Source organism: Haliaeetus leucocephalus, unplaced genomic scaffold, assembly GCF_000737465.1.
Source record: "Haliaeetus leucocephalus isolate CR32 unplaced genomic scaffold, Haliaeetus_leucocephalus-4.0 Scaffold306, whole genome shotgun sequence".
Lineage (NCBI taxonomy): Eukaryota > Metazoa > Chordata > Aves > Accipitriformes > Accipitridae > Haliaeetus > Haliaeetus leucocephalus.
Window position 1 is genome coordinate 8,970,198 of NW_010972742.1, and position 19,121 is coordinate 8,989,318.

Genomic DNA, 19,121 nt, shown 5'->3' on the forward strand with positions numbered 1-19,121 from the left:
TTCCTGCTCACCTCATTGGATTTCCTCCATTTTCCACTTCTTGGCCAGAAGTGACAGCAAACTTGATTGCCTAGTTAACGTTTCCACTCAAAGCCATGGTGGGGCCAAAAGCACACTGTTAGTGTCAGGGAGGTACTGAGGTTGGGGAATACGTAGCACTGGGACGGGGGGTTGTAGCTGAAGAGCTCAAATGGGCAGAGAAGTTCTCTGGTGGAGACAGCCCAACTACAAAAGACCGTGTGTGATATTGCAGCCCAACCAGCAGTGAAGCCAGGCTTCTTTGTCCACAGCGAGCCTATTCCTAGCAGGAGACAATTTATTTCTATATAAAGATCTGTTTGAACTAACATGGAAAAGTCAGTAGCACAGCTGAAGCGTAGAGCATAGAGGAAGGCCAAGGCAGATTGGGGGTAAAGGGAGGAGAGGAGCAGAGTAGGAGGTGGAAGATCCAGGCAACACCAGGATCTCTGCCTCTTCATGGCTTGGTGTCTTCATGCTGACAGCATGACTATACCACTTAAACCTAGCAGGTCTTTTATGTAGTAAATCACCTCAGAAAAGAAGGCTTTTTGACCATCCTTCCCTCTTCTGCAGTGCCTGGGTCCCATAATAGGTCTCAGTCCTTCACTGTTTTATCCACACTGAGACAGCATTAAACACATCGCAAAAGCTAGGAGATCACTATCTTGCTCTGCCCTTCTTTCCTCAGCAGGTGTCTGTCTTGCTTCCAGATTCTCCTGGAGTCTAGTCATTGGGTGTTGGTCCACTATACAACACTATACAACAACATCTGGGAGACGTTGACAATGTCCGTGCATCAAAACCTCATGACAGTTTGGCTTCCCATCCTTTCTTTGACTTGTCCTTCATTTTCCCCACATCCACATCTCAACTGTCCTCTTGATCCCTTTCTCCCACAGGCACCTTCCTGCCAATCACCCCAGTGCACAGAGAAAACTTGACATCTGAAAATAGGTTAGGATGGCAGAAACTAAACGTAATGATCCTGCTAGAAGGTGCAAACACTCTTGCCCAAAACATCCTCCAATGTCTTTATTAGCTAGATTCACTTCTGTCTTTAAGTCCTTTCTCCTATGTTTCATCCACCTGTTCAGCCTTTTCTTTTAAGCTGAAACTGGCTGAGACAGGAGCAGTTATTCCCCATGTATGTGTTCAGCACCCAGCACAGGCGACCTGGCCTCATTACTTCTCAGAAAGGGTGTCTGGTCATTCAGTTCCTTGGCAGTGCTGTTCTTACTGCTCAGAACCCCCCCACATCATGGTAAAATCTGGTGAAATCTCACTCTTGGCAGTTCAAGACAAGGTTATTCTCTGAGAAACCCTAAGACTTCCCATATCTTAGATTTTCTAAAGTGTTCTCTCAACACCCCATGCTAAGTTCTTCTGAGCTTCTGATCCCTTAGTTGTGTGCCCAAAATAAGAACTGAACTCATGAAAAGATGAAATTTCCAGCTCTTGCAGACCACCACGTAAAGCACTTTAGGTGACTAGCACATGAAACAACATGGTAAATCTTATAAAGGGAAGACTTAAAAGTGACCTGTCCAGGACAGGTGATTCTCAGCGACTAGGTAGGAATGCTTCTGTGAAGTGTTATATAGGATGAATTTGGTTTATCTGTGGAGAAAATTGAGTGCAAATTCTAGCTGTTCTGAGACAGTTACAGAAGTTCAGAAAGCTCTTTATTTCTACAAATGACATGATGTAGCATTCTTTCGAGGCCATAACACAATCCTGATTGATAGACTTGTATAGCAGATTTCCATAAAAACTGTATCTAAAATCATCATCACTTAATGTCTGGTGTGCTGAATGATGGTAAATATGAGGTCTGGGGGAGAAGAGTGGTGAATGCAGTGTTTGGCATACAATAGGAGAGCCTTCTATGGGATATATACATATATATACGTAGACGTACATATATATAGAAGTTCTAGGAAGCCCATTAGCAATAATGAGCCTTCTCTACCACAAGGCACATAATTTGTGTCCACTGTGCACGAACGATAAATTTGACGAGCAAAAAATTTCCTGCTGCAGCTCCATTACAGGTGTGACTCTCTTGATCCATGGCACAAAAGTATTTATTTTAGTCCAGTTGAAGCAAGCTTTTGCACCCCATTACACACACCAGCTTCTAGCACATTTAGTGAACTAGCACATAAAGTGCTAGTGACATATGACATAAAGAAATATAACTGGCATTACTTGTTTTAAAGTAGTGCAAGCATATTAATCCACACATCTACCCTAGTGGAAATTCTATCTTTCTCCCTTTTTTCCCCCTCTCAGTGCTAATGTTTCTGTAACAGTGACCACCAAATATAGTAAGTTTGCAGGGGCTGATTCTGACCCTGTTGTATATCAGATATTGCTCCACAAAAGTCAACAGCATGAAGTCAGAGTAAAGCCACTTAAGCAAGAGAGAGGTCAAGCTTAAAGGGAAATATCTCAAACAGACTGAACCCAAGCTGTGGATTCTCCGATTTTTCCAAAGCTAAATAAGGACAGAGGTGTTCTCAGAAATTTGTGTTCATTGAATTAGAAAATTTTCTTTAATGTAAATAATTTCTGGAGATGTGAAAATGCATATGTATCAGCATTTTTCAGTTGAATGAGAAGATGATGAAATCTGGTCATGTGAACAAGTGAACTTTCAGTCTATGGTCAAACTGAAAATATGTTTTGGTTTGGGTGGATGTGAAACTAAAACAATTATAAGAAAAAATCCAAGCTTGAGAAAAAGGGTAAAATAGGCAGCTCATGCTAAATGAGTTAAAAATACATGATCTCAGGTTTTGACCCTTACGTTTCTTAGGGGGAAAAAATAAAAAAAGCACTTTTCAGAACAAAGCCATTGAAAGAAAAAGTAACATATTATTATTTAACAGATTATTATTTTTTTAATGTGAAGTCTGATCAAAATATTTTAGTTCTTAGGAATTCTATTCTCTAATCTCTTTGATCCTCAAAAAACTAACACTAAATAGTACCCAAATTCCTAAAAAGATTCACTTACCTACTGCTTCCTTTCCCCTTAAAAGCTAAGTATTGGTAAATAAGCATTAACTCCATATACATACAGAAGTAATTTAAATCAAACTATAAGGATCACAGCTCCAATCTTACCAACATATACTTGTGGTGTACTTAGTCCTGAGCATGTGGCTAAATGGGTATTTTTGTAAAAGCAAGCTCAGTTTTCTTATTTGGTGTATGGGAGAAGTAAAATCTACATTTCTCAGACTAAAAGCAGATAAAATGTTTTACCTGTGTTTACCCTCAACTACATCATTATAGGAGCAACCCTCCAAATCAAGGAGCACTTACATGGAACATCTCCAGCACATGTATGTTGGCAGGATTGGGGTCTAGAGGTGAAAAGCTGAAGGTCATGTTCCTTCCTTAGCAAAACATAACCCAAATGACGAAAAGGATGCTGCTGAGATGATTTTGGACATAACAGTTCAGTGGATATCAGGATAAGCAGAACCCTGGTACTAAGGGACACTACTAGGCTATGCTGAACTGTAGCACAGACTGGAATGGATTAAAGTATTCACTTGTGATTTTCAACACGGATATTTCAGAATTTTGAAGGAATCTCATTTTTCACCTCTGTAAGGTATAACTGACCACACTGTGCTTTGTTTTATTAATCTCCTGAGTGGCCCATCATTTCAGATGAGAAATGAGGAGAAAATTCATTCTTTAGAAGAATCAGAAAATGTGAAGAATTTTTGCCCAAATCTGGGTATTAGACACCAGTATAGCATTTTGCTATTGTAAGGAATTTTATAGAAGTGATTGTATATTGTCTTGTGCTTCAGTACTGGTGTGTGTCTTTACCAGAAGAACTGACTTAGCTTCTTGTTTCCAAGTTTTATGGTAATAAAAATGCAAGTTAACTAATGTGACAACTTCTGATCCTGGTCCCCTTCCAAAAACACTAACCAAATAGCATGCTTAAGAGCGATCAGCTAATACAGCCAGATAATGCTGATGTATAAGGAACCTATTTTGTTGTGTGTTAACATGTGAATGATTGTTATTTTATGCACGGTTAGAGGTCCCTCACCAGAGTGAGCTCGGATTCAGACTTTCCCCTGAGAGCTTATAGAGACTCACATTTCAAAAGGCAAAACCATAAAGGTGGAGCAGATTTTCTTTCTCAGTCCCTTTTCCCCTTTGCAGAGTAAGGAACAGCTGGTTCCCTCTTTTTGTTATTTCTTAGTCTATTTTGAAAAAGCAAGTCCTACGGAAAAGCAGTGTTCATCAGAAACTGCATCATAGCTGTACTTGCAGCCTGCTGAGTCAGGGACTGATACTCCCTGCTGAGCACCCAAGGGAGACGGGAACCACGGTATCACCACCTGGCCAAAAAGCCAGGTTTGCCCTGGCTACAACCATACCTAAGAACACCTTGGCAGCTTGGGAATTGAATGTTTACAATTGCTCAGCTCCTGGGTGCTAGGCACAACCTAGCTAGGAAATTTTGGCCAGATGATGGTCAAAGTCTTGTTTGAATGCAGCAGAGCTCTGGGCACCCTTAGCCATGCTCTAGCTTGAGCTTTGCTGTCCTTACACTTTCAGCATAATACCAGCATCTACTGGATATGTATTTCTTACCCTGGGTGGTGTTATTTTCAATTCCTCTGCTGTCAAGAATGCAAATTCTTTCTTTCCACTAGCAGAATTGAGAAACATTCTCCCATTGGGCATATTATTTTGTATTTCCAAAATTTCTTTTGTTTTCCTGGCTTGAACTCAGAGTATTGTATTTAAATTCCTTCAGAAGAGGTTTCTGGTTAGGGGCTCTATGCTCTGGCTCAAGGAAGGTATTCACTTGAAAACTCTGATGGAGGACATATGTTTACCCTGGTTTCCATCCACTTGCAAATACCCAAGATGCTTTGTTAGCAGCCTCTGTAGAACAGCCAAGAGTTAATTAGACAGTAGGAATCAGACTGCTTTCTCCTGTAACACCAAAAAGATGTTTTGGTTGTTTTTGGTTTGTTTTTTTTTAAAATCCAATAGCTACCTCACGTTTACAAGAATAGCAAGAGCAAATTATAATATTATTATTATTATCTGTTTTAACTTGAGCCAAGCAGAATTCACTTCTTTTATTGCCATTTTACTCCATGCTTTGCACATATAGGGTAATAGCTTGAGTTAACGTCTTCTTTGTGGTCTAAATACACTGGCATATACAGTCCCTACCTGCGAGCATTGTGCTTCAATTTGCCTACCTTTAATCATACAGAAGGTGTCTATTCTCAATAAATTTCTAGGTTTCCTCTCTAGCAAGGTGGGGGGAAAGAGATGCACATTTCTGAAAGGCTGCACATGCTAGGGAAGATGGGGATAATGGAGGTGCTTCTCTCCCAGGGCTGCAGAGGCATGTATATAGTGTTTTTCTAGCTAAATGCAAGTAAGATGACAGCAGCACTCAGTGAAAGTGATAACTGCATTGCACTCACTTTCTCAGACAGCTGGATAAATCCACGCAGCTACTGCCTGGGCATAATCCCCATAGGGTTTAGTGTTAACAAATATATACGTGGATGTGAATCTTGAGGGAACGGAGAACACCACTTTCATACAATGAAGTTGTTACTCTGTGAAATTCATCCTGCAGAGTAGGACACTACTCATGAAAATTTAACAGTCCCCACTCTCATCTGTTGGCCAAGATGCCCAACCACAACTGGATATGCTACTTGCCAGCTTTGTTCTTGAATGAAGACTCCTTTTCCAAGCTGGGGACAAGTTCGATGTCACAGTTAATATGTCCAGCTTTGGGGAAGAGCTTTGAGTTCACTCTGGCAGGGCATGGAGACTTTGTCTCCTAAGCATCTGGCAGGATGGAGCATAAGCTGAGATGAAGTGGAAGTGGTCTGCACTCACAGGAAGGTCCTATGCTATAAAAATTTCAGCTCATGGACAGGCAGCTGAATAAGGGATGTGTCTTCTAACACACTCAGCATCTGTCAGACAGGTTCTCAAAGGAAATGAGGACACTTTTTGAGACCTGGTGCCAAAGCTAGGTACGATTCTCTTAAAAAATGCAAAAACAGGAGCCAAGTGTGTCAACAGTCACAGCTCCAAACTCATTTTGCCTTATAAGTACAATTGCTAAATCCTTTGGAAAAGCATGAAAGACATTGCCTGAGAAGCTATAACCTGGTTTATTAAGCACCATAAGTCAGGAGCGTTTGGGGGTTTTGCTGAATTACGAGCTAAACCAGCTTTCCAGATGCTCTCATTCTTGCACAGATCAAGGTATGTTCTTTCATTGATTGTGGAGTTTTATATTAAAATAACAAAAAGGCACCGAAAGTGTTTGCTGCATATTTATTGATACTGTACATATAGATATCTTAATTTTATGTAAGAGAAATTGTAAAAATCATGGTATAAAGTTTAGATCTCTTTCGTTAACAGCTATTTCTTTTAGAAAATAGCTTTGACACCTTCTGACAATGAAGTTTATGAATAGTTCGTTAAAACGTGCTTTGTGTCTTAAATGAAAAAATAAAAGCATTTAATTTGATTCATATTTATTCCTGAGTCTTTCTTTATTCTAATAAGCACCCACCAAGTGCTCATATTTACAGGTGGGAAGGGCAAACTTTTACCCATGCCAAAGTGGTTGAAGTGTGCTGTGTATTGTGTTACACATGTTTTCTCAGATGTGCAGGGGTTTTTTATATAAGCTATTAATCACATACAGAATACACATGCAGAAAATTATTAATCCTAACATTTCAAGAACAGTGAAATTAAGCCCTATTCATCTGAGGACAAGTTTCAGACATTTTCATGAACCTTTATTTTAAGGGCTTTAATTAGAGAATTTTGATCCAGTGGCATATGATTAAGTACTGGGACTGTAATTTTCAGTTCCACACAGATTTAATTTTTTTTCTCTAGACATAGCTGAATCTCACCTTCATTTTTAAGGGTGCCTAACTCTCACTGACAACAACCCCCCAAAAGAGAGAAAAAAAAAGAGGTCAGTGCATCCCAAAGATTACACACCTTGCTTTAGAATGAAAAACTCCAATTTAACTGCTTTCTGCTCAACAATGAGATTATTTTGTGAAACCTCACTGTGTTTTGAGATTTCTTTAGAATTTCAGAACGTTGGAGCAGAACAGCATTTATTATTCAGAAAACAGGACTTTGTGTGAATTAACTAAATTCCTAATTCTCGCAATAGGATCCTTTTGACCACCCCCATAAACTGCTATTTCTGTAAAAACACCAAGAGGAAAAAATAATTCTGTTTTCTACAGTAATGAATTTTGCTCATGGGTGTCAGCTAACATTACAAGGGGTGGCTCCAAACTGCAGTCTGCAAGTCAGGTGTTAGTCTGGCTTCTTCTAAAGTCTGACAGAGATGGGTTGACTCTTTCTCAGGGGCCATCTCCCTTTAGCTGTTCATTCCAGGGAGCTTAGAAACATTTCAGCACAGCTGAGGTTAAGAAGTAGGAATTACACTCTGAACATCATTTCTGAGCTAAATGAGCGCCTGTTTGGGTGGGCAGCTCTGGCGCCCTCAGGAAAGGCAGCTCAGCATTTCCCAGCATCAGAGCCTGAGGTTGGCTACTGCGCCAGCTCCTGTGGCTGTTCTTCAGCAATCAACATGACAGCAAAGCACCTGGCTTTCTACCTTCTCTCTCTGCCTTATTTGATGAGAACAAACTGGGTAGTTACATATGAGAGCGCTGTCCTGTATGCCAGGAGCAGAAGGGTTCAGCATTCCCTGCTGATGGTCCAGCCAATCGATGACTGTAAAGGCACACCAACAGTTCCCCGAGTTTTGAGTTAATCTTCGCAGACAGGATAGAGGCACATTTCTGCATGCAGAGACCAGAGAGGAAGAGATCTATTAAAACATCATCAAGCAAAAAGCTGCCAGGGCATGGTTATCTGTGAAATCACACAAAATAGATGTCTGCTCACTACATTTCCCTTCTGTCAGTGCCTGAAAGCAAAGGATGAAAAATGACATCCTTTCAAAGAGATGTTAGCAGGGAGCGCTGCCCATGCCCTAGCCCTTAGCAAGACAACTTCACTTGTTGAAGAAAAGGAAGTGGGACATCTGTATGTAAATCAGGGGAATCTCTAGAATGAAAACAAGGAGCTATGAAACAGCTTTTTGCTATACCAGTGGGACTGTTCCTCTTTGCTACTGAATTATCTGGTGAGAAGGTAGGAAAGATATTACAGCATATGGAAAACGCTGATATCTGTGTACAAATATCTAGGTTCACTGAAACTAGACAGTCCCTAGGGCTCTGCTACCACTACCTTATGCATGGCAGCATCTCATTAGTTTACCTTCAGAGGGCATCCCTTTAGACTTCTTTGATAGAGGAGGTGACGTAAGGAGGATTGAAAAGGACCTTTTCTTTACCCATCGGCTGCAGCTGATTCTCACGTGGGCTAAAAGCATAGTACTGATCTCCTGCATATCACACTATTACTGACCCTCTGCAGTCATAAACTAGACTTCGATGCTTATTCATTAGGCACATTCTGTTGAGCAAATCTGCTATTCCTTACCCAGCTTCTAGAGTACAATCCCAATTTCAAGAAGGCTTTTATGCACCCATTCAAAGCCAAGTGCGTAACCACAAACCATTTTTTTGGCAAGTATAGCTTGCTATGGGAGTATTTTTTTGCCTCAGCAGGGCACCATGGGGTCATGCTTTCAGGTTGTAATTTTAGCAATGACAACATAGTTCTTTAAAGAGGTTTTACTTTTACTTATTTATTCTTGTGGAAAGTTCCCAAGACATAGCTGAGCAAAGCCACACTATTTTTAGGGCAACTATATTCAGTAAAGAAAAGTGTTGCCACAAGGAATTTTCATGTCACTTCTTCCCAGAAAAGTCTTCCTGAGTCACAGGGTGGATCTCCTAAGTGATCAGGCAAACTATCGTGCTACACCAGCACCTGCTCTATACTTTCTGGACAATCCCAGAGGAAGGCACGCACGCTATGAGCGCGGCTGGAGCGAGTTGGCTGTGGCAGCAGTGCCACCAATACCCTGCAGATAGGCAGCGAGGACTGCTGCTTCCACCTGCACTGTCTTTCTGTAACCCAAGCCAGGCCACCACACACCCAGGGCAGGGGAAAGGGGACACTGGGCAGGTTCCTGGGCCACCCCAAGCCCAGCGGTTCTGACCTATGTCATTTCTCCACCCTCCCTTTAAGTATGTACATTACCAGGATGCAAAGCTTCAAGTGCTAAAGCTAACTGTCTTGATTTCATAATTAATGGGTTTATGGCCACCTTCTGGTGGGCTAAGAATCTAATTGGTAACTTCCTATGTTGGGGCTGTGGCACCTGAAGATGGTCTCTGCTGTCTACCCCCTCTACTATCCTTTCAGAAGGAACTGCGTCCCCCAACTCCAAAGGTTCCCATGGTCCCTCTGCTCCCACAGAGGACACCTTTCCCTTTGCAGTAGAGGATACAAATTAGATTATTTTACCTTCCTTGTACATTAAGGTTTATCTAATGTCAGAACTGGTGGAACCAAACCGAGACTCATTCATTTAGGTTTATGTTTACACAGCTTAGTAATCAGCAGAAGACTAACAACTTCAGCGCATACTTCAAAAAACACTCTCCTAGTCCTCTCTGAAGGGCTCCAATAGCCTTTTTTGACCTCAGGAATTACTACCCCAGCATCTGGGAATATCCCACCTTCAGTGGCTTTCTCCAAGTGCTGGGTAAGCAACACTCTGCCCCTCAGAGGCAAAAAAACCCCGAAGAATATTTTAATCTTAATTACAAGTACAGTACTGGTAGCATGCAGTGCACTTCATTCAGCTTAGGGCTCATCTCCAGAAATACCACTTTGACAAAATAAGGGGTTTGTGTGAGGAGATAGCAGCTTCAGTGTAAGGTCTTGGAATTCAAACACTCAGCAGCGCTCAAATGTGAGATTTGTTTCCAACATCCCTGGGGACAGACAGGGTCCTCAGAGTGCTGGTTCTTATGGCACAAGGATCCCCTCCCGAAAGTCCTAACCACGCTCCAGAGAGGCTCTCAGAGCCCCTGACCCTTCCTCCAAGGGTCATGCCACTAGAAAGTGATTCTTCTCAGCTGGAGGTTTTCTACGTGACAGGAACTGCAGGAGCCAAGAGCATTGCTAAGTCTACAGACAACTGATGAGCACCAGAGAGCACACATCAGAGTAAGACCCAGGAAAGAACAATTTCACAGACCCGTCTCACCTTTCCCTTGGTCTCCAGGGGAAGGAAGTACATGCCAAGGGCACAGACAGGAACCACAGGGAGCTCTGCCCAGGCTCCCAAAGGGTGCACCATGTCTCCCTTTGCCAAGCAGTACAGATAGAGCCCATGCCTCCCAATAGGCCCATTTGGATTGATACAAGCCATGCTGCCAGTCAGTAACCCGGACAGAGCATTCTCCCAATAAATCAAAGACTAAAGACCCTTCAAGACATAGGGAACATCCTAAAATATCAGACCATCAGTCAATTGACGACCGTTCTTGAACAACAGTGGCAGAAGATGCTCTTTAGGGAGAAGATGGGCATGTTTCTTTTCCCTCCTATCCTGTTGCATCCACACTCACATCTGCCATAGCAGTGGTTTCAGAGGGTACATCCATACCTATTCCCTTTAGTACTAAACTAATGAGTAACAGGTCCATGAACAGACTAATCACTTTCTAAACTATTCGGTATTATTAGTTCCTTCAGTTTCCTGTGGCAGATTCCTTAAATTCTTTGCCCGCTGCGTAAGAGCACTCTTACCCGTTTCAACCTGAAGATGAGAACAGCCCTTGAGCCTGCAGCTGTGGCACTCACCTGGAGCACAGGAGACATGAGATCAGTCTAGTCTGGGACAGGTTCTCCTTTTTGGCCAAAGCTTTGGAACATGACAGTTGTGTGTCAGCATTCATGTTGCCAGTTGTTTATCATACAGCAACCTGTACCACATGAAAGAAACCTCATCAGAAGCCATAATCACACCCTCTCTCCCTCCCATATGGATACAGTGGCCAACCTGTGTGTCTTCTTGGCTACCAGGCCAGTCCTGGAGCCACAGGAATTAGCATGGATGCTAATAACTTGCAGACTGGTTGCCTTATTGCACCATGTGAGGCCATCCTCCAGCGAGCAGCGAGGTCCCTACCAGGGCCCTGTGTCAAAGGGGCTACCAGGACATCTTTTGCCAAAGAGGTCATGGCCAAGTGATAGCATCAGCTAGCTTCCAGACTCCGATAAAAAAAATATTACTGAGCAAGTGCTATTTCTTTTTACCATGCCGTCCCCCCATTCTTATATGTCATTAATCTCTGATCTGTGAGGCAGAGAGAAAATAGAGATCAGCCAGGACTTGTCACTATTGTCCCCTTTATGGGTTTTCCCATCTGGCTCTTCAGCAAAACCAAATATTTCTTATTTTATTTCCCTTTTTCCCCCCATTCACTTTGGGACAGGCAGTTACAGAACCAGGGAGAGCTGGGAGCCCACCCCGCAGTTCTTTGAGAGCCACGCTCCAGGCATTAGAGAGGAGCATGGCAGAAGGCTTCTATCTGCCACAGCAGCCTTCCTACGCAGCAGGGATCTACAAGGAATTTTAGAAATCACACCAATAATCTCAGGCAGTAGAATGACATCTCCTCACTCACCCTGTAGTCATCACTGTTGGTTACTTATGTGGATAAGGACCAGAGAAAGTCTTTGGCTGAAGAAGTAAAGCACTAACTCAACTCAGTCATATGCAACAGGAAACATCAGATAAGCATGAGCCTGAACTATTGTGTTACTTGAGTGTTTTTCACTTGGGTACTTAAAGGAGTCCAAACTGACTAAGTAGCTAAAATAAACACGACCATAAGCAGTTGGGCTCCCTCAGCTTCCCTTACAACCACCCCAAATAATACATTATGCCTCAGTTTCCCTCCATACCCTCAGAGATCAGCACATCCAGACACCTGAGCCCCACTACACACCAAAGCACCTGCTGCAAACCTCTCTCCTAGTCTGCAACAGACCACCCCCAAAATAACCACCTTTCTTTCCCACTCCCCCTTTCATCTTCCTCTCCAAAGCACACACCTGCAGGAGCAGAGCAAGGCAGAGGCTAATGGAGTCAATTAGGTCTCATTAACACTTTCTTGACCAAAGCGGGTGTTAGCCACCCTGTTAGCCCACCTTCATGTGTCACTGCCCTGGGAGGAATTTTCCAACTCAACACAGGTTCTGTCTGCATCTCTGTACTGCACTCTTCAGGAAAATACAACAGTTGACAAAACCACACCAAAATGCTTAAGCACTGCCTTGGTGCTTTCCATAGCCTTCTGAGATGTCTAGGATCCCTCTCCCCCCCAGCCTCCAAGCCACGGCAGGTTCCTATTCCCATAATTACTCTTCTGCCTGCACGTTTGCTCTGATTTGGAGGTGGTGAAGAAGAACCTGTCATTAGACTTCTGCACCCTTCTTGCAAATGACGCCCTGATCCCCATCCACAGATATCAAAAGTCTCTCACTTCACAAGTGAACTCCTTGCTCTCAACAAGAATATTTACTGCTTGCATCAGAGAGCATATTACTTGCAATTTACTCTTTGTTTTCTCTGTACTTACAGCCTTCCCTTTTTGCATTCAAGAACTTAAAACAACACCCTGTAAAACAGCCAAACTACAATGTCCTATAAGTGACAAATGAAATTAGTTATCAAGGATGACTTCCAAACACCACCATGTGCTCTGAAGCAGTCACTCAAAATATTACTTGTTTTCTTAGGAATAACTGATGCATTCCCAGAAAATCAGGACCTTTTCTAGCTGTTTACTCAGAGGAGGTACTGATTTAACTGAACTCAGTTGGTCTACATCAAGAGAGTATCCGAGGCTCATTAGCATACTTATCCTTGTATCATTCCTATGAGATAGGGAAAGTCCGTTTTTGCAAATGGGGAACCATGGAGACACTGAATGACTCGACCAGAGTAACACAGGAAATCTGTGGTGGGGAAAGAAAAGGGAATCGGATAGGTCTTCCACGGTCCCCCACTTGTCCCTTTAACCTCTCCCCTGTCCCCCGGTTGGGGTTGTCAGTCAGGGGGTAGTGAGAGCCCCTGCCCGTGTAGCCGGTTTTGCAGCCACTCCGCAGACTTCCCCCTCCTATCCAGTCTGAGTCAGCGGTGGGCACTGCGGTCGCCCTGCTCCGCAGCACGGGCTGCGCATCCACCCACCTCTAGTCACCAAAAAGCATCGCTTGAGTGAGAAGCAGGAGCAGGGGAAGGAGCCGAGGAAAACCAAGCCCAGCCTCCTGCAGGGCCAGCACAGAGCCTGGACCTTCACTTGGGTTCCCTGATAGTCGGTTATCAGCAGTGGTAATACATATGGAAATACAGAGTGGGAAATCTCCAGCCCAGCTCCCAGGCACCAGGATGGGGCTGGGACCAGCTGGCTCTGCAGCATGCACGGTCCTTACACCACATACCCTTGGGATTGCCTGTTGTTACTGGAAAATACTCTCTGCTGGGGGGAATACGCTGCACTCAGGAAAGCTGTCATACATCTCCCCACACTCCTGCCTGGTTTGTTGGCTGTCTCCCTGGGGAAACTGGCAACAATGTTGGCAATGTTCCTCTCTGGAGGAATGAATCCATCCCCTGCTGGAAATGTTGCATTAGAGGAAGAAAAAAAAGGAAACAAATGAGTTTTCAAAAGCAATTTTTGCTAGCCACTAAATTCAGAGTCTAGAGGGTTTTACTTTGAATTAATATGGGCTGTCTCTGCTCTAGGGTTAAAGTTATTGATCCAGTTCTTGATTACTGTCATCCGTCTTTGTTCCCGGACTTATTATCATCCGTGCAGGGCAAAAGTCTCTAATTAGGGACTGCAATTTACAGTCTTACTCCAGAGAGTCACCAGCAAGGAAGCCGTCGGCATGCCAGCTGGCTGCAATGTCTTGGGGCCAGCTGGAGTCAGCAGGGAGCAGTACGGCTCAGGAGCCCTCAGGTGGGCGCACATGGAGCCGGGCAGCCACCCAAAGCCTGCAGGAAGGGAGAGCCTTTCACAGGTCAGGGCTTCCCCGGCATTTCCTCCGGGCTTCCACAAAACCACTGGGGTCACAGGGGCGGCAGCAATAAATTCCAGTTGCAGTTTCTCAGAGTAACAAATATCTGTCCCAGCTTCGAGATTTGTTGTGATGCAAGTGAACTTTTAAGAAGTATTTATTATCTAGCAACGTGGCTTCCTTTACTTTTAGCAATCCACATTTACTCCTGGTTATCCACTGCCAGTCCCCGGGGCTGAGCAGGGAGTAGCACAGGGCCAAGGAGACATCAGACCATGTTGCCATGCCATGGCAGGGCCTCCAAGGAGAAAACTACTGGCATGAACTACCTTTAACAACTGTTGTAACAAGTAGGAGAGATGTGCACCAGTGAGTAATTACCGGGGGTGTTCAGAAAAGCCATGTAAAGTCCCCTAAATAACATTCCTATGAGTATTGTGGGTGCCTGGACGTCACTGACCCTTACCCAGAAGGGACAGGCTGCTGAAGCCCACCCACACGCGCGGCCATCATGCAGAGAGAAGCCCCGATCCTCTCCCAGACCTCATGCAATCCCACTGGCGTCAGAGGAGGCTTTCACACTGATGCAGATGACTTCGTGTCAGCCTGTAGCTCCCCTCACCCGGCTCAGTAGGAAACGCAAAGTGCAGCTGTTGCTGCTGTCTGTCCTGAGCATCCAGATAGATACCTCATCCGAGGAAACCACAGTGGTTTTGAGACAGTATTTGTTCTTAGCTGGACTTCACCTGGCTATGATCTCAAGGCATGACTGGGTTACATCCTTGGACCCATTAATTAGACACAGCTTATGGGACAAGAAATGCTGTCACGCAGCAAAAGATCACTTCCTGTAAATATTCTGATGCAAGGGATGACTTGGCAACTGCTGCACTCAAGAGATCTGGGAGAAAAGCTGAATTAACACCCCAACTTCCGCAGTCTGCCAAACCAAACAGAAAAATCTGTGTTTAACTGTGCTTGCTCATAAACACCATGCTCTTGCTCCCAGGAGAGCAGCCCTTGCAACAGGAGCCCCTGCAGCACCTCTGCTCCTGATATGCCATGGCCAGAGGAAGCATTTGCCTTCTTGGAGAACCTTCAGAGAGAGGAGAGGGAAAATCATTACAAAGGAGCCTGGTTTCAGGGCTGGGGCTTCTGGCAGGACAGACTGACCTCCTGTCCCCTGGGACATGCAGACTATGCTCTGAATTTTCTAAGTAATTTTTTTTTTTTTATGGGAAGCTTCAGGATTAAGTGTCTGAAGTATTTTTTTCCTTGGTGATCTTCTTTTATTTGCCCATTCTCCCTTAAAATAGAAAATGCCTGACCAAAGTCTGGCAGAGCCATAAATCTTGCACATATTCAGTACGATATTAAGGTTGTTATTCTTTTGGGAGTTTTGGACGTTGGACCGAAGCTCTATTTCTGGCAAGATTTGCATCAGAACAGACTGTCTACTGCAGTGAGTAAAGCCTGGATGACTGCTGGAGGGCTGGCTGCACAACAGCGTGACTGGTGGCTCTGGACCATGTAAAAAGCCACCTGCACTTTAGCATCTGCCCTGACCGCTGCACCACTGGCAGCTGGGTGAGATGCAAAATGGACCAACAGAGAAGGTCTATCCACCGAACACTGCTCTGAGGAGAACATTGCTGAGCCTCAACAGTAAAAATGACATGCAAAAAGTGGCAGGCAATTGACAGGCTCAGCAGAGCACTGATCATGCTATGAGACCTGAGGATGCGGGAAGGATTCCCATTTTCCATCTGCTTTTAGCCTAAACTGACCAAGTGTTCACACACAGGGGTTCTTCTATAAGATCTCTTCTTGAGCAGCTCCTTGCTATCAATTTTGTCCTCTTTTTTTTTAATAGGATAAAATATTTCAAGGCATGCATCCGTAGGATGTTTGGGTTTTGACTCAGAGCTGTTAAATAAACAAAGCATGCTGAGAAAACTCAAAAAATCAAGGACATGAAAACTCTGGGGCCCTGTCTGTCCATCTCCTATGCACAGACAGCCAGGCTCCCTGCAGTTACCCCAAAGACTGAGCACCATAGACATCCCCAGGACCTCTCACCCAGGACCCCCGTGCATCCTTTCAAACACTCCCTTCCCTAAAGTGTCTTAAGCAAAATTAAGGACTTGTTTGTTAAAGTTGGAGCCAAGACAACTACACAAAGGAATGTGTTGACCATGGCAAAGAAGGACGAGAGATGAGGTTAAGCACAGCACAGAAATGCATGGAAATGGGTGGGAGAAAGGAAATGGGGCACCCCGTGGGGAGGATATGGGTGCTGAAGTGCAGAGAGATTAAAGCTGCTTCCACTCTGCAAAATAAACATGAAGAAAAACCAGGAGTTGAATCTGAGTTCATGCTTCTCCTTCAAGACCAGTGTCCCTGAGCAAAGTGTGATTTTCATTTTGGTATGTCTGTTTTGGGGGTTGTTGGGGTTTATCATAGAATGGTGTGGGTTGGAAGGGCCCTTAAAGACCCTCTAGTTCCCCCCCCCCTGCCATGGGCAGGGACACCTTCCACTAGACCAGGTTGCTCAAAGCCCCATCCAACCTGGCCTTGAACACTGCCAGGGACAGGGCACCCACAACCTCCCTGGGAAAGCTCTTCCAGTGCCTCACCACCCTCACAGTGAAGAACTTCCTTACATCTAACCTAAATCTACCCTCTTTCAGTTTAAAGCCATTACCCCTTGTCCTATCACTACATGCCCATGTAAAAAGTCCCTCTCCAGCTTTCTTGTAGGCCCCTTTAGGTACTGCTTGTCCTCTTTCAAACCCAATTTTGAAAAATACATGGGAAAAAAAAATCTAAAGTATATACTTCTTTCTGTATTTACTCCTCAGGTAAAAGTCCTCACAGCTTTGAAATGTTTAACCTTCAAACATGCTAAACTATTTAAGCAAGGAGGGAATGACAGGCTGAATTCTTACGAAGTAAGGTTTTTTTCTAAGCAAGTTTAATGAGCAGGACACCAAGAAACTTGTGGCCTTAAAGTCCTGGTCTATCACACTCGAAAACACATCTTGCACCCCAGGGTAATTTCTGACATTTGATTTATCTACCTTAAAGTGGGATGAAAAATAATAATATAGAGGTTCACTGAATAAAGACACCCTATAATTTTTTTCTTTGAAAAAGGTGAAACAAAAACTTCTGCAGTTTCTAAAGAAATACATTTCCTTTCCAATGTTGATGTTTCAAAATGCCTCCCCCACAAATATTTCCTTATCTTAAAATGAGAAGTTTTACTCTGAAACATGATGCTTCCATGAAAAATACCCAATTCAGTGTATTACAATGTTTCATCAGGATTATTGTTCTAGGTGAAAAGGTTTTATTCAACACAGAATTCAACATTAGATCCTGAACCCTAGTTGGTGGCTTTCTTTTAATACACATTTTCAAACCACTGCACAGAAGCACCTAATATGCCACAGAGAAATAAAATTTATAATTATAAGGAATTTAGTACCCTCAAAACGTGTCTGTATTTTGGTATCACCCCATCCAGTGCATACTGAATGACAACAAACAAACATTGCAAACCTCGAAGGAAAAGGTATTACATCGTGTAGGAGGTATTCGTTAGCTTTATGCATACTTTTGCCACTGACAAGAAGCCAGAAAATGACTCACATTATTTGTCAGAGGAAGAAGCATACAACTGAGAGCCCTGAATGTATAAAAAATGAAGTGAGAAAATGTGAAAGAATTGGGAAATATATCAGCAAACAAACAAATTTAAAAAAAGACAAAAACTTTTGAATTTTACAAGGTCGTTTCCCCCAGCATATATTTTAGGACACCAAAAAGGAAAAAAAAGGTAGAGAACCCTTTGGAAGCACAAAGGTGAATGGGCAGAGGGGAAAGCCACACACAAAATCACCTATTTTCTCTTTCTGGTTGTTTTGCATTAAGCAACATATCAACTCACAACTGTAAATATACCACAGTTTGAAAATTTGGTTAAAGCAATGAGGCAAGTGTAGCCAAAACGTGCAAAAACTGACAATTGGATCAATTCCAACCTCAGCAAATTATTGACATTGGCTGTAAAGTTGGGAGCGTTTTCCCCCGCTTTTTGGACAGCAATATTAATGTCTGCTTTGACCTTTAACAAATAACATCTCCAGCAGCCTGCTAATCTGCAGGGACCACCAAGTGTCACAACCAGATTTATCTTCTTTCTTTACTGTGTTCCTTTGAAGCCTGTAAGATAGAGCTACTCCCTGGCCTGGAGCCTTTACACAACCATAAGTAATTCCCTTGTCTCATGTTGCATTTACCAAACCTAATTGTCTTTGGCTTGCGAAGGACATGATATTCATTTCATTATTCCTGGTTGAATTTTTTTGCTCAGTGTGCTGCTGCGAGATGTTTCTGTGGAAACACTGCTGTAGGAAAGGAAACCTTTGGGGAAACCTGGGAAGTTTGGGGTTTTTTGCTATTTACTCTTATCCTTGTCTTACGTCATCAATGAAAAGGAGCAGGATGGTGTATTTATAGTGCATGAAGACAAGAGAACAGCTCTGAGATGGTTTTCACCAGTGGGTTTGCCTAGCAGACACACAAGAGTCTGGCAGACTCCTCCAGCCACTGATGGGTGTCACACGATGTCAGAACACACCAGGGGAGCCCTGCATCAGTAGGAGCTGAAGTCAAGGCCACATGCAGAAATGGAGAAGTGGGATGTCTCAGCCAGCAACGGGCAGGATACCAGCCAGCACAAGGCATGGAAGTGCCAAGCTGAAACCTCACGGTCAGTAGACAGAGGAGAACAGTGTCACCGCAGACTACTTCTTCAAAAAGAAGAGTTTCATTAAAAAAAAAAATAAAATCATGAGATTACAAATTTGTCTCATAATGTTAACCAGAGATAAGAAGTGAAGTGTTTTTATTTTTTTTACTTTCTTTTTTTTCCCCCTCTGTTTCAGTGAAAGCGAAGACTAAGGCATGCAGTACGTGATGTGAGTCCTGCCAAGGACACGTATCCCCCCACACGC